Genomic DNA, 16415 nt, shown 5'->3' with positions numbered 1-16415 from the left:
AGCAGTATAGTTGAAGGCCATTTTCAAAGTTATCATCTGAGCTTGATGTGCAGAGGGGGTCCGATTCAATTTGGTGAAATGAGATTCAACTCAAACATTTATAGAGATTTATTTTATCACAGGTGGTTGGAAAAACCTTCCCTGATCACGTTATCATGATTTGAAAAAAAATGTATTCATTCATTTACTTGTTTATTTTCTGTCTTGCTCATCACAGTATGAGATCCCTAAGGATAGGGCCCACATCTGTCTTGTTCATTTCTGCATTCCTGGTTCCCAGAATGGTGAACATAGTAGGTGCTCAAGAGATACCAACTTAATGAGTGAAGATATTACCCTTGCTCTCAAGGAGTTTATGTGAATTTGGTACACTGGAAAGGGCAATCAGACCACGCTGAGGGAGACCTAGATCCCAGGATGCAGCTAGAGAGATATTCAGAACCAATAATCCTCTGGCTTCTTAATGAACATAAAAAAGATGCTAATGTGGCTGGTTGACATTTGCTCCCCTATGGAGAAACCAAGATAACAGGGCTGTGGGTATGGACCAGAGGCCTGGGGGAAGTACTCAATAGTCTGTTGCTGTCTCCACTGAAGCAGATGTTGCTCTGAAGAGCCTGCAAGGAAAGTGGGCCTTTTTTGCTATGTCCCCTCATTGCAGAATTCCTCTGTACAAAATGGAAGGACAGAAAAAAATGTTTGCAAAGTCAATCATCTGGTGATGGATTTCATGAAGGTCTAGTAAATTTCAGGGAAATAGAAAACCGAAATTTTCAGAGACTTTTTATGAAAAAAAAAAAAAAGACAAAAAATGTCTTTAGAATGAAGAATAAAGTGTTTAAGTCAATGGGTTTATAGACAGCCTCGTGTTTTTTTGGTTTTATTTTGTTTTAGATAGGGTCTCCCTCTGTTGCCCAGGCTGGAGTGCAGTGGCATGATCATGATTTACTGCAGGCTTGACCTCCAGGGCTCATGCGATCCTCCCACCTCAGACTCCCAAGTAGCCAGGACCACACGCGCATATCACCATGCTCAGTTAATATTATTATTTGTAGAGATGGGGTCTCACTATGTTGCCCAGGCTGGTCTCAAACTCCTGGGGTCAAGCATCCCTCCTGCCTCAGCCTCCCAAAGTGCTGGAATTACAGGTGTGAGCCACTGCACCTGGCCTGCCTCATGGTTTCTCTTTACACCTTGGAACACTGAGGGTATATATAATACTCACTCCATACCTGGGTTTCAAGCATCAGAAGTTGCAGGGACCCTGACTGCAGCATCCACTGATGCTAGGATTAGTTCTGGTTATTGCATTTGATTAGATTAAAAGAGGACACTGCACTGTTGGGACTTGATACTGAAAAGAGATGTTGCAGAACACGGAATATCTTTGTGTGTTTTAGTACAGGTAGCAGGTTATGTTTAGGCTAAGCACCCTACTCTACGACTTTGCTAAGATTATCTACTGCTTATTTCTTAAATAAATTTGACTCTCAGTGACTTTCCTTTCCAATCTATTCCCCATATTGCTGCTCATACAGTCTTTCTAAATAAAAATATGATCATGCTACTCCCCTAATTAAAATATTTCAAAGGCTCCCCACTGCCGAAGTGATTTTTCCCCTACATGACCTGGCTCGTCTTACTTCTCCAATATCATCTTCTCTATCCTGACACATAGTTGATACTTCAGAAATACCAAAGTCACTTACCATTTCTTTAATATACTATCTATTTTCGAACTTCTCCACTTTCATGCCAGGTAATTTGGTCTGCCTTTTAACAGGTTACCTAGAAAACCTTTGTGCTTTTCTTATGACTCAACTCGTGGGTCTTCCCACTCCCTCTGGCTTGAATGACTATTTCCATTCTGAGGACCCAAGCCAGTCGCTACTGTACTTAACATACTAAATTCCTTGTTAACATTTTTGTTTATTTTACAAGACCATGAGCTTACTGAGGCTTGAGGCCATGCTTATCTTTTATCTTTATTGCCTACCCCTGTACCCAGCACAAGGTACCAGTTTAATGAATAAACGAATGAATGTGTGAATGAGTGAACTTCAGCAATCTGCTGCAGTTTTGAAAGAAAACTGGCCTGCATTTGGAAATACTTATTCTACACAGGCAAACCAACAACAGGAAGACTCCAGAAGGAGGTCTCAACTCAAGCACATTGGGGTCTCAGAAATCTATGATGGTATAAAGAAAATTGTGAGAAAGCAGTTCACAAAATAAAGGTGACCTGAAAAAGCTTATTTTACATAATCAATGTTGAATTTGAGATTCTGTTTGATTTTTGCCTTCTTTGTTGGCCATCAAAACGTAATGTACTGATTTTTTATTTTCCTGTGTATTAACGAACAAACACTAAAGAGAAAACAAAAGCAAAACAAAAAAAATTGTTTTGCATAGGTTTAGACTACTAAGAACTTTTATGCATTAGAACATGTCGATGTTAACAGCAAGGGTTCATATCTCATTTTACATATTATTCCATTTATACTCTATTTTATGTATTTATAGATATAAATTGGCTTCCAGCTGGTCTTGTCTAGTTGGGTCTTTGATGGTGGTCCAGATGAATGACCTGTAATTTCAATCCTTCCTTTCCTAGTATCTCACATATGCACACTAGTTTTTGTAGGTCCCTGGACACTTGGACATTTGGTTCCATCTACTCTTTTATTTGGATAATTGGTTTCATCTACTCTTTCATTTTCAGTTCACAAAGGAACTTTTCCTGGCTTATGCATAAAATATTATGGTTAAGATTTTGAATCTGATTTTTAAGCATTTAAATAAACCAAAAAACCAAAACCCAAACCACGGAGACAGCCCTCATTTTACTCCACAAAGTTCTTTCCTAGTGTTATGTACCTCCCAAAAACTTTGTATGTTGAAGCCCTAAATTCCAGCACTTCAAAATGTGACTGTATTTGGGGACAGGGTCTTTACAGAGGAAATTAAGTTACAATGAGGTCATTAGGGTGTCCCTAATTGAATGACTAATGTCCTTACAAGAAGAAGAAACTTGGACACAGATATTACAGAAGAAAGATGATGTGAAGACACAGGAAGAAGAAGCCCTTCTACAAGCTAAGGACAAATCCTCTCCTCATGACACTCAGAAAGAACCAGCCCTGCCAATACTTTGATGTCAGCCTTCCAGCCTCCAGAACTGTGAGAAAATAAATTTCCGTCCTGTAAGCCACCCAGTCTGTGTGGTATTCTGTTATGACCACCCTAGGAAACTAGGACCCCTAGAGCATCATTTTGTTTTTCAATGCTAGTACTTTGTAAACTAAAAAAAAAAAAAAAAGCTTTTCAAATATTAAATTGTCATAATTATTTGATGAAGACAATGATGTCAACTGGTCTTTGAAGTTTTTCAGACTTAAACACTTACAACTAGTTGGAAATACTCCAGTCTAGAAAATATGGAAGGTAAAGTTGTTTTGTTTCTACCAGAGTTTGATTATTTGGCAGGAGTGCACTGGTTACCCCATATGCCTCTCCTTTTTATGCTGCTGTACCAATTCCTCATAAAGTAGAGGTCATGCATCAGGGTGGTTCTGGGATATATTTTGTTTCAGTGCCCTGAAACTACATAATTAATTGTCACTATTTAAAGTGTAGGAGATAGCCCAGGCCATCACAGTAAATTCTTTAAAAAAGCTGGGTGTGGTGGTCCACACCTATATTCTTAGCTACTTAGGATGCTGAGGTAGGAAGATTGCTTGAGCCCAGGAGCTAGAGGCTGCAGTGAGCCATGATCGTGCCACTGCACTTTAGCCTGGGTGAGAGAGTGAGACCTTGTCTCAAAATAAATAAAAATAAAAAAAAAAATTGAAATGCAGGAGAGCAAACATAATTTTTTTTTTTTTTTGAGATGGAGTCTCGCTCTTGTTGCCTAGGCTGGAGAGCAATGGTGCGATCTCAGCTCACCGTAACCTCCGCCTCCTGGGTTCAAGCGATTCTCCTGCCTCAGCCTCCAGAGTAACCGGGATTACAGGCATGCACCACCATGCCCGGCTGATTTTTGTATTTTTACGGGAGATGGGGTTTCTCCGTGTTGGTCAGGCTGGTCTCGAACTCCTGACCTCGGGTGATCCACCTGCCTCAGCCTCCCAAAGTGCTGGGATTACAGGTGTGAGCCACTGCGCCCAGCCCATAAAAATTTTGATATTCAGCATGATTTGAAGAATTACGAGATTTGACCATAGTGGGCCCATTATATCTCCATAGCCACATGAGCTGAGCTGAGCAGGGCTGTTTCACATAGAAGTACTACCATCTCTCGGTATCACCACAGTTTCCACTCCTTTCTGTTATCTGTCTGGTCCCTGCATAATCTCGGATCTAAGGTGATGTCATTTGGGCTTTTCAGTTATGACAGGTATGGTTAGTTAGGATGCCTAAGTATATTTACTATCTCCTCTTAGTAGCTTAAAATTGGTACTCCCCACCCCCCACATCTACCTCACTCATATCTCACCACTGATTTGATTATCGTCCACACAAGAGAGTCCAAGAGGGCATTCCAAAGGGGACACAGGTATTAGATGCAAAAAAGAGGTCCTTCATCAAATAAGTTTAAGAAATGTAGGCGTAAACAATGAAAACATGTTTCCTTGACACAGAATTTCTCAGAGCCGTTAATATTCTAATGTAGTAGGCAACATTTTCCAAAATTATTCAACCCCCCAACTTTTGTTTGGAGAGCATTTTCAACAAACCATATTCAGTGAAACTTTCGGGCAAGCCCTTTTCCAGTACAAAATAAATTTGTTGTTTTTGCTAAGCAATGTGGATTCCTGTAGTAAATACGACATTTTAGATACATATTCAATCAGAGTTTAAAAAAAGAATAAAACTTTGTATATTTCATTCAGAATACTAATTTTTCAAATTTTTTGGATGTGATATGTGCAGAGATGGCCAACACTATGGATCTTTTAAATTCAATAACATGGTTTTTGTATAATTTTCAGTAATCAAAATGGTAATAGGAGAATACATACTTATTTTCAGTTGGATCCAAGACATCATCTCATGCTTTACTTTAAACTTGCTAACATTTGGAATATTTGCATAATTAATTTTGAAGTTTGATACTTGCCAGTAATGGTTAAAATACGTGTCACAGTGTGCATTTCCTATAAATGGCTTTATAAGTATATTGTAACACGATCTCCAAACATACTGATAACATATAAAACAATACCAATAATTTTTCTTTAAGTTGGTATTATTTCTCTCAGAAATTGCAGTGGGCTTCCCAGTAAAACCAAAGCGAGGGAGAGAGGAGACAGCCTGTCTTTTCTTTGTTTTTTGTTTTGTTTTGTTCTGCATTTAGAGACAGGCTTTCACTCTATTGCCTAGGCTTCAGTACAGGGTTACCATCTCTGTTCACTGTATGCTCAAACTCCTGGGCTTAAGGGATCTTTCCACCTCAGCCTCCCAACTAGCTGGAACTACAGGCACATGCCACTATGTCTGGCTTTTTAAATTTGTTTTTGTTTTTTTTTGTTGTTGAAACAGGGTCTTGCTATGTTGCCCAGCTAGTCTCAAACCCCTGGCTGCAATTCAGCTTCCCACCTTGGCCTCCCAAAGTGTTGGGATTATAGGCATGAGCCATTGCACCCAGCCTTGTTTTCTTCAAACTGCAAAACTCAAAGACTGATGATTGTTTATTTTCCATGGCATATATATTAGATTTGTAACATTCCTTCCAAGTCTCAGAAACTTTGGGAACATCAAATGTTGTAACATTAGCAGTTTGTGCTATTAACATTGGTACATGATATTTACATTTTAAAAATACATTATGCCTATTCAAAATAAACCATTCAGTGCCTGGCACATAATAGGCTCTTATTATTTTTATCCTAGTGATACAGGGGTAAGCAAAAGAGACAAAAATCCCTGTCCTTGTGAAACTTTTATCCTAGTGGGGCAAACAAAACAGAGGGATATTATAGATCATTTTAGAAGGTAAGGATTATGGAGAAACATGAAACAAAAAAGAAAGCTGTAGGCTGTTGGGGGGGTCAGATTAGGTCTGAGAAGGTGGTGATGTGCCTGACTTTGGACAGTGAGCTACGTATGTACCTGAGGACAGTGCTTCATGTAACAGGGAGTCAGCACAAAAGGCCTGGGGCAGCAACGTACTTGACAAGTTTGAGGAAGAGCAAAGAGGCCAGAATGGCTGTTGCAGAGTGGGTAAGCGGGGAGTGTGTGGTAGGAGATGAGGTCAGAACAATAACGGGCCGAACGATCTAGGGCCATGAAGGCTGATTTTGGCTCTTACTCTGGGTCATAGGGAACCACTGCAAGAAGTGGCATATGAGGCAGAGAAACAAGAATGATTCCAAGGTAGTTCATCTAAGCAAATGGAAAGACAGAATTGTCAAAACTGAGATGGGAAAAAACATTTAAGGACATCTGGAATTCAGATATGGCTACGCTGAATTTGAGATATCTGCCATATATTCAAGCAGAGGTGTTGAATGGGCAGCTGGATATATGGGTCCTGAAGTTCAGGGAGAGGTTCAGTATAGACCCATAGCTTTGGGAAGTATTAGCACGCAGATGGTATAAAACTAGATGAAATCGCCAAGCAAAAAAAATAGAGAAGAGGATGAAATGTTGAGCTCTGGGACACTCCAACATAAAGAGAACAGTTAGAAGAGAAGGAAGCATGAATGGAGATTGAGAAGGAATGGCTACGAAGATTGGGAGAAAACCAAAAGGTGTGGTACTCTATAAACCAAATAAAGTCAAGTTTCAAGGAGTCATCGGTAAGCTTTGTCAAATGTTGTGGACAGGTCAAGTAAAGGTGAGTTCTGACCTGGTGATTTTGGTCATAAATATAGTCTTGAACAATATTATCTTTATTAAGAAGTATGAGTTTATGTGACAATCTAGGACACCCTATGTACCTCCCACACCCTGATGTCTTTTCTAAACAAAAAGCAGCTCCAGGCATTTCCCTGTATATGAGTATTCTTATTTGGGTTAAATTACTTTACATTCTTGGGATACAACCAATGGATTAAGTGATTGTCCTCTGACTCATAAGCAGCCGAAGGTTGCCCAACAGCCGGTACAGTGATCTGATCCCATAACTGCTTAATAAGGATGAAGAGTCATTAACTGGACAGTAACTAGCTAGACAGTAACTAATTGACCCAGACTATTAGTGAGACAGGATATGAGAGACAGAGAAAAGGGAGCTAGCAGAAGTCAGCTGTCCACAAAAGCCTCATAATTCTTGAGGTAGAACTCCATGTAGTTCCTGTCACAGCAATGGCACACACAAAGGAAACCTCCTGGTCTAGTTCTTTATCATTTCACATTATGGTGGCACACTCTGGCAACATGCAGATTAGTTAATATTTTCCAAATGCTCCTAACATAACTTTAGCCTCAAATGCAATATTTGTTACCTATAGTCTAGATTCTAGATGAATCACTTCATTTGAATAATTTAGCAGAAGGGGAGGTCGGATATAAAAGGCAAAAATAGGAACGATCCAGGTATTGGAACCTGCAGGAGCAAAGGCATGCAAAAGGGCAGTGTGAAGCAATTTTTTTTTTTTTTTTGAGACCGGGTCTCACTCTGTTGCCTAGGCTGGAGTGCAGTGGTGCAATCTCAGCTCACTGCAACCTCTGCCTCCCGGGTTCAAGCAATTCTTCTGCCTCAGCCTCCCAAGTAGCTGGGATTACAGGCGTCTGCCACCATGCCTGGCTAATTTTTGTATTTTTAGTAGAGATGGGGTTTCACCACGTTGGCCAGGCTGGTCTTGAACTCCTGACCTCAGGTGATCCGCTCGCCTCAGCCTCCCAAAGTGCTGGGATTACAGACATGAGCCACTGTGCCCGGCCAGTGTGAAGCATTTTTAAATGATTAAAAAGGGTGTGAGGCATATTTGTTTGGCTAGAAGTAGGGAAGTGTATGGAGTAACATCTTGGGATATGGCTGGAAAGGAGGAGGTCAGACTGTGGAAGACGTTAAACGTACTTCAAGACAAGAGGCCTGACTTTCCTCTGCAGGCAATGGACAGCCATTATTTACCAAGATTTTAAAGAGATCTGGATGGGTAATACTGCTAGAACATTAACAGCAGAGAGCCCTGAAATAACTCAGCATCCCAGGTACTCATCAACAGCAGGTCCAAGTGAGTAGGCTTAAGGTTCTTCAGCCATTCCGTTAGGAATTAGAGAATGTTTATGCAATTGAGTAGGATGCAGGAGTATAACCAACTCATTATCAAAGCAGCATCTCGTAGACACATGCCTATGTGGCTTTGAAACAAACATGGGAGAATGTCAAGTTCTTCCATTAAGTGGGTTGGGGAGTAGAGGCCACCAGCATGAAAGAATATCAAGATACTGGACAACAATGGGAAGAGGAGAGTAAGTCAGTAGCTGTAGAGTGTAAATCAAGGGAGATTTTCAAAGCACAGGGCAAACCATGCAATTCTAGGGAAGAGGGAAAACTGAGGAAAGGAAGAAGTGTAATAAGAAGCCATCTTCATTTGAGACAAGTGGAGAGAATAAGCAAAAACAGAGAGAGAAATGGGGGTGGTTTAAAGAAGTTCTATGTGGGAGTTCTCTACCTTCTCAGAGAAGCCTTGGAGCAAGGTCTTGGGCTAAGAAGGTAGATAATGGGGACAGTTATAGAAACTGTTTAGGAGTAACCAAATAAAATTGTTTTCTTAGAAAAGTTAAATGAACTAATGGGGAGGATGCTACATGTGCCTCCTTCTTAACACCAAACTCTTAGCAACTAAATCCTATGACCGGATGGTAACTTTTTTCCCAAATAGTTCCCTCTAAGCATTACAATTTTTAATTGTGTTCTGCAGCTGTGGACTTTTAAAGGATTGAACTGCATGATTAGCAAATGTTTATTACTTGCAAATGAATTAATATTAAGTGCTGGGAAATTAAACTCAAATATAATTAATCCCAAGTGGAAAAAAATTATTAAACAACACAATTATTAAAGTGTGTAGCAAGTATATATTAAGAGCACATATATAAATTTGATATGATAAAAGCATAATATAGAATCTTCACTTATCTTACAGTCTTCCAATTAGAAATAATGTGTATGAATATGCAAAGATCAACTTTAAATTTTAAAAGTACAATAAGACTATATACAGTTTTTAAATTTTAAAGTTGATCACATAATATGCATATATATGCACATATGTATGTCTTTGGTAATTTTAGTGATTTAGGAAATTAATCTCAAATAAAAATGATTTAAAATGGTTAAAAAGTGTAAGTATATATTAAGATAAGCATATTTAAAATAACTGATATGATAGAATGATAATAGGGAAATCCTTACTTAAAATGTCTTAGTATAGTCTACCAATTAGAAATAATATGCGTATTACTATGCAAAGATCAACATTAAATTTTACAAGTACACTAAAACTATGTATCTCTGGTAATTTTAGTGATTAATGCTTTAATTAAGAGATGAGGTACATGCAGACATATGCAATAAACTGACGTAATTCATCATATTGAAAGAATAACATGATGAATGCATATGTATATTGTAAATTATACAACACACATGCAAATCATATACTCATTATCACACAGAGGCATTATTTTTCCTACAGTCAAAATGCAACAAATCTTCAAGTATTATTCAATCCACTGAATGACTATTTAGGAACAAAGTAGTTTGCAGTATCTTTTGCAGAATAATAATTTAAACTGAGAAACTCAAGTTAATGGAAATATAGAGCAGACATTTTTAGTGGCTACATCCCCGTGTGAGCTAAACTGGAAACAAGTCCCTGTACTATGTATCTAGTGTTCACTAGTGTCATTTTAAATGGAAGTCTAGACACTGGAGATTTTAATAAGGCCTTTAAGAACACTGCCAAATTAATCCTTATTTATTTATTTACATTGAACAGTGAATACATTGATCATTGACTAGTTGGAAAAATAGCAACACTGGCCCAGAAACAGATTCTTAATGAAAGAGTAATTACTTAAAAACACAACCTTCTGAGATTGATTTGTTTTTGAATGAAGTGTCCTAAAACAAAGACAATTTAAACATGAATATATTTGGTGTCTGGTAATAGCCAGTAAACACTGATGTGTGTGTGCTTGGATGAGAGCAGACTGGCTCTCCAAACCCTGAGACAGGCTAGGCAGGCTGAGGTGACGATGTAAGCTCTGAAGCTCTAGAAGAACAAACTTGGGTTATTTATAAACAGCTACTTAGCACAGAGTCAGGTTAACCTTCTCTGCTGTAATTCAGCTTGGAGATATACTGTTAATTAAGCTTTAGGACTGAACTCAGTGGAAAATAAATGAGCTTTTTTTAAAAAAAAAAAATTATAAATGTTAAAGTAACTAGGGAAGGAATAAAGTGCCTCTGGAATTCTTATACCTGACTACATAGTATTAGTATTGTTCTAAGGATGAACAAAGTGTACATGAACATGTTAATTAAAACAAACAGCATATGCACTGATATTTCTGATCATTTTAAACTTTAATTTGGGTAAAAGGACTCCTTTTAGGAGGGGGAAGACTACTATAGATGTTCCTACTTTACGGGTGAGATTGAATCACCATCTATGAATCAAAAAGAGTAGGCCTTTTAACACTGTTATATACTTCAATGCATTATAATTCTCACTCTTAAATCAAACCTAAAGAAAAATATTTATAAGCTCCACTGTTGTATGAATCAAATATAATAGCTTCATGGATGACTTTTTCTCATCTAGGATAAGAAGACAATACCCCTATTAATATATTAACATGAAGTTTTATAACATTTTTAAGATTTCTTTGAAAAGTCTATTTTACTTTTTAATTAAATCTATTTTCCAGAAAGGTCTTGAAGGCCCTACAAAGTACCTTGCATTTTCTCATTGCTGACAGTTCTTGAAACCACGCTTGAATGCCTTCTTTATCCTTTGCTGAACAATTGAAAGATCATATGCGAAAAGACTGTGCCTTCTCTTTTTCTTGCTCTGTAATTAAGGCATTCTAATACATTTCCTCATAGTTGTTACAAGAGCAAACTGCTAAGATTCATAGATTGAGACAATTTTGATGCCCATGATTATATAAACACATGATTTTTTCTAATCACAGATTTAAAAAATAACAACAAAACTCCTTCAAACTAAATGATTAATCTCTGGAAGGTTAAGCTGAAATGGTTCTTCTTGTTTTGTCTTAATGTATGTATACGATTCACAAAAAGGAAAAAAAATACAATACATTTGGCTAACTAACCTTTAATATAAGTTGAGTAAATGATAAATTCATATTAAGAACACATTTTCTCCAAATCAATGTATATTCTGAGAGTCTCAGATTTTCAGGTTTTCTTGTTGTTGCTTAAAGATGAAAATACTGCATATGTGCTTAAAGTGCCAAGTAAATGCAGGTTTTAAAAATCATACAAAAAAATCAAGATTTTAATTTAAATGTATATATGTATATAAAATGTCTGAACAAAGATGCATCTAGAAATACATTTAGTTTAATAGTCCTTAAGTTGGGAAATTATATCTGTAACTCAAGAAAATGCTTTTGTAAACAGTGATAAAAAACAAAGCTTAAAATATAAGATTTATAAACTCTCTAATTCATTTGCCAGAAACATAAGGCTGAAGTTATACATCAACAATCATTTTAAACAAAAAAATGATTTGTGCTACTATTTAGGAATTAAACACTTTTCAGAGCACAAAGAAGCATGCTAATAAGTTTCTGTCATATTTTGAATAAATGTTCAGAATTTCTTACCCATTTTCTTTATTTAAAAAATACTGGGTTTGCTACTGGGTTAAAATATTGTAAATGGATTTGGTAGTGGCCAATTAGATGATTTTTTGAATAAACTTTGGAGATTAAAAAAGGTTTAGGTTATATCTTATGACTTAAAAACTTATACTGGTGATAAGAAAATACTAGAAAATATAGGATGTTATAATTTTATATTTAAAATGGTACTTTTAGATAATTCCCCTGACTTTTTTTATTTTTTTGCAAACAATTTCAAGGTATACAAAGCAGAGAGATCCCTCACCTCAGATATCCATCTTCCAGATTCTATATCCCTCTTTAAATCTTTCTTTCCCTATGAACTTATATATTTATCTTATTGAAATATTTAGAGGAAATCTCAGACACCACCTCAATCTACCCTTACATATTTTTGTACGTATCTTTTTTTCAAAGAAAGGACATTTTTTGACACAATTTCATACATAATGCCACAATGGCATTGTCATGCCTAAGAAAATTAATAATTTCTAGGTGTTAAGAATTCACAATAATTCATATTCAACTTTCAATGACTATCTAAAAAATGTGATTTTTTTTGTAGTCTGATGGAATCAAGGTGCAACAAACAGGATCAACTGCATCTGGTTAGGATGTCTCTTAAGTTTTTTTCCTAGTACAGTTCCTCCCTTTCCCTGTAAATTTTTTTCGTGCCTTTGTCTTGTTGAAGAAACTGTTCTGACTTCTTTTTCAACTGAATTTGGAACGTCACTGTTGAAGAAAGTGCAGCATTGGGCTGACAAAGTGAAACCTGCCAAACTTCTCAAATTTATTTTTTGGCTATAGAGAGGCAAAGGAAGTCCTGGGACATTTCTGCCTACTTCATGTTCTGAAAGATCTCCATGAAGCCCTTCAGCAAGTCTACCTGTCACATTAAGGAGTCTAAAACTGTGATAATCATTCATAAAATTTTGTGTTTTACAATACTACTGTGACGTACTAAAGTTTGTAAAATAGTTTTTATTTAATAGCATTAAGATATTTACGCATAAACTAAATGACATCAAATAAGCCAATAAATGTTTAGAGATTCCAAGTTTATAAATATCTTCCTTAGAATGTATAAGATATAATTGAGAATTGTTTTTTAATAATCCTGGGAAAGAAATACAATTTGGCATGTCTCTTAACTTTGGCTTTTGCCCCCATTTTTAGGGATCATTTAGCCAGACAGGCAGGTTTTCATTAAATTTAATTTGTGTGGAGCTTAAATATTAAGTTGAGTTATTAGGATGGTAAACCAATTGATGGCTCTGTCTTTTAACATCTTGTGGTGCACTTTTTAAGAGAGATATATAGAATATTCAGAGGATTATAAAATGCTGATGAAAATTACAAGTGTTAGGAAAGAGAAAATGAAACTTGAACATATCTCCATGGTATTTGTGTTACATAAAAGTGTAAATTAGCATATATAAGACTGGCTTAATCTTTCTTTGCAACAGCTTTAGCTAATAAAACTTCAAAAAGATCAGTGATGCAGTTTTTGAAAATCTTAAATATGAATGACTTTAAATGGAACCATATGAAGTGAATGACAGTAAAGTAATCGTAGATGAAATTACCAATTTCAAATGAAATAAATTCAAAATGAAAAGGATGAAGGGCAATTAAGTACCTATTTTGACAATTCGAAGTGGTCAAGTTTTTAAAAGTATGACACAGGAAGCTTAACCTATCTATATATGAGTGATAAATGAGGCATTTTGTGTCATTACATTCCCATAAATCACTTTCTTTAACTGCTGATGGCTTTTATCAGATCTAACCTTTTCAAGCTTCTATTAGAGTGCTAACATTTTCAACTTTGACACATGTGCAGTTTACAAATTCTGCAGCTGATTAACTCTGGACAGAAGCTCACTGGCATCATTGTCTTTAAGTTGGGTGAAAGCCTTAGGGTCTCAAAAACTCAGACACTTACATTACAGTACAAACATCTCCATTAATGTAAGGGGTTGGGCTTTAGAGTTGCCAGGCGTTTGTTTTCTTTTGGGAAACAAATATGAACAAGACTTCATTTTCTATGAAACAGGTGATTTAGGAAATACTAAAAATTAGAAAAAAGAATTAGACGAGCAAGCCTGATAATAAGGGTTAATCATGTATTTTTTTTGCCTTAAAATATATATTTTTGGCACTCAAGAAATATTGTTCAAAAAAATGAGTGCTAAAGTTTAGTTCTGAAACAATCAAAACTGAAAATCAAAGATTAATACATTTGTGGGGTGAGGGATATGACCTGAAATACAATATAATTTAAGTGAGGCTTTTATACTGATGGAACCATTTTAATGATTTTTATGGAGAGATGTTAAATCAAACTAAAATATACAGCTTAACTTTCATGTAAATTCCCAACATTCTAAATTAAAGGTTGCTTTGGTTAATTCACCGGCCAATTCAGTTGAAAAAGAGATTGAACACTCTTACTCTGCCTACTTTTAAAACAGTCGTATTGAAATTATAAAGACAAATCATGTAGAAGGTAATGCAATTTCTGTTAAAAGTTACTTGTTAAAATACCAAATCTTCACAGGATACTCTGTATACATAAAATTAGAATAAACCACTTATTACCAACATGAAACATTTATCACAAGACACTTTAAAATTATCAAACTATTTGTCTATTAATAGTGTAGGAACAAATAAAGCAAATATATGAAAGCTGTAATCTATTAAATTGCAGACAAGTGAAGGTCAAGACTTCACAATATTTTTAATTTTAATGGTCCTAATTTCTTAGTTGAAGAGTCAAATACAACAGTTAAATTGGACACCCTGAGGGTTTTGATGATTAACATGAAATTGTATATGTAGATATGAATAGGTCAATGTATTTATATGAATAGCACATACATAAATACACATGAGTAGATGTGGGTTAGTGGGAACAAAGATGTCAAAGAAATGTATTTAGAAAATATAATTGACATAGACCTTGAAATAAAGCTAAAGTTTAAAAAAACACTGTCTTTGATAATAATAACTTGACAGAACAAATCATGATGCTGGTTGTTTGACCAACAGGAGCCTGGGTACTTCAGATAGCATTAGTTTTGATAAGTACTACCAGTCATCTAGCCTAAATAATGAAACCTAGAGACAGACTAATGGCACTAAAGTAAAAATGTTCACAGAGAACCTCCTGCGGCAGATTGCCTCTTGTTGATAAATGACAAATCTTAGAAAAATAGTGGGGGAAGGACAACTTTTTCTAGCACCACAACCCACATAGTCTCATAATGTCACCATCTAAGGCCTATCCATGACAAATTAAAAACTTCTTTATTTCACTAATAATGTCACTCATCACAGGAGCTGGGCAGTTACACTTTGACAATTCAGATGTAAATCCTGGGTTGCCTATGAGTATTCATGACAAAGGCATATTTATCATTTAAAACAAAAGGACATGACTTCTTGGTGTTCATATCAAAGACCAGTGATGGATGAGGCCATGCTAATCAAAAGACAGGCTAGAAAGAACACAGATGTTTGCTACTTTGATTAAGAAAAGACTATTCCCTCCCCTAAAACCTCCCCAATATGGACATTTCAAATGGTTTTAAATGTATAATTTTAAATAGATATCTAAGAATTTAAAATTCTCAGTGATAGCTCTTACAATAAAATATCATTTTTTTCCAACCAAATTATGGAGAGTCTTGAAACCAAGAAAAGATCCACCTACTAGAAAGTACTAGTTCCTCAGTGTAACCCACAGAGATATTTCCACAATTGGTACTGTCCTGAATTATTATTTTCAATCCAGAAAAAATAAAGAGAAAAAAGTCTATCATCTCAAATTTTATAAATAGCACAACCGTAAGATGAAATCATTGTTAGGAATTAAACAGAAAACAAGGTTTAAGACATTTTTTCCATTTTTGTTTCTGGCCACTGTGTTGCTGATTTTCATTCCAAATGCTTTTCCAGTTGAAAACCATTAAAAAATAATTGTTTGGCTAGGCGTGGTGGCTCACGCCTGTTATCCCAGCACTTTGGGAGGCTGAGGCAGGAGGATCACCTGAGGTCAGGAGATTGAGATCATCCTGGCTAACATGGTGAAACCCCGTCTCTACTAAAATAGAAAAAATTAGCTGGACGTGGTGGTGCGCGTCTGTAGTCCCAGCTACTTGGGAGGCTGAAGCAGGGGAATTGCTTGTACCTGGGAGGTGCAGGTTGCAGTGAGCCGAGATTGTGCCACTGCACTCCAGTCTGGTGACAGAGCAACACTTCGTCGTAAGAAGAAAAAAAAAATTGTTCACATTTTAAGGCTTATTTAAAACCTTAAAGGCAATTATTTCTGGTAATTTTAGCATTCATTACCATTTTGGATGAGAGAGACCAAAAATAAGCGTGGCATTAAAAAAAAAAAAAAAAGGAAGAAAAACAAGCAAAGATATTTAGAGGTGGAGCTATCGATAGCACTTCCTCCCATTCCTCTGATGAAGAGCTATCATCAGGGCTGGCTAATAGAAATCCAATTTACAAGGCCCTGCTCATTTGAGTGCCTTTCAAGATGCAGAGGACTGGTAACCCTTCAGACCCACAAACAA

At 36.3% G+C, this 16415-nt stretch overlaps 1 protein-coding gene across 6 annotated transcripts in view; it reads right to left on the bottom strand.

Annotated features, from left to right (window-relative positions):
- CDIN1 (CDAN1 interacting nuclease 1) overlaps positions 1-16415 on the bottom strand; it is a 230925-nt gene that overhangs the window by 65425 nt on the left and 149085 nt on the right. The gene's annotated exons all lie outside the window — the stretch shown is intronic.

Source organism: Gorilla gorilla, chromosome 16 (genome assembly GCF_029281585.2).
Source record: "Gorilla gorilla gorilla isolate KB3781 chromosome 16, NHGRI_mGorGor1-v2.1_pri, whole genome shotgun sequence".
Taxonomy (NCBI): domain Eukaryota; kingdom Metazoa; phylum Chordata; class Mammalia; order Primates; family Hominidae; genus Gorilla; species Gorilla gorilla.
Note: the sequence above shows the minus strand (reverse complement) of the source record. Positions and strands in the feature narration are given on the sequence as shown.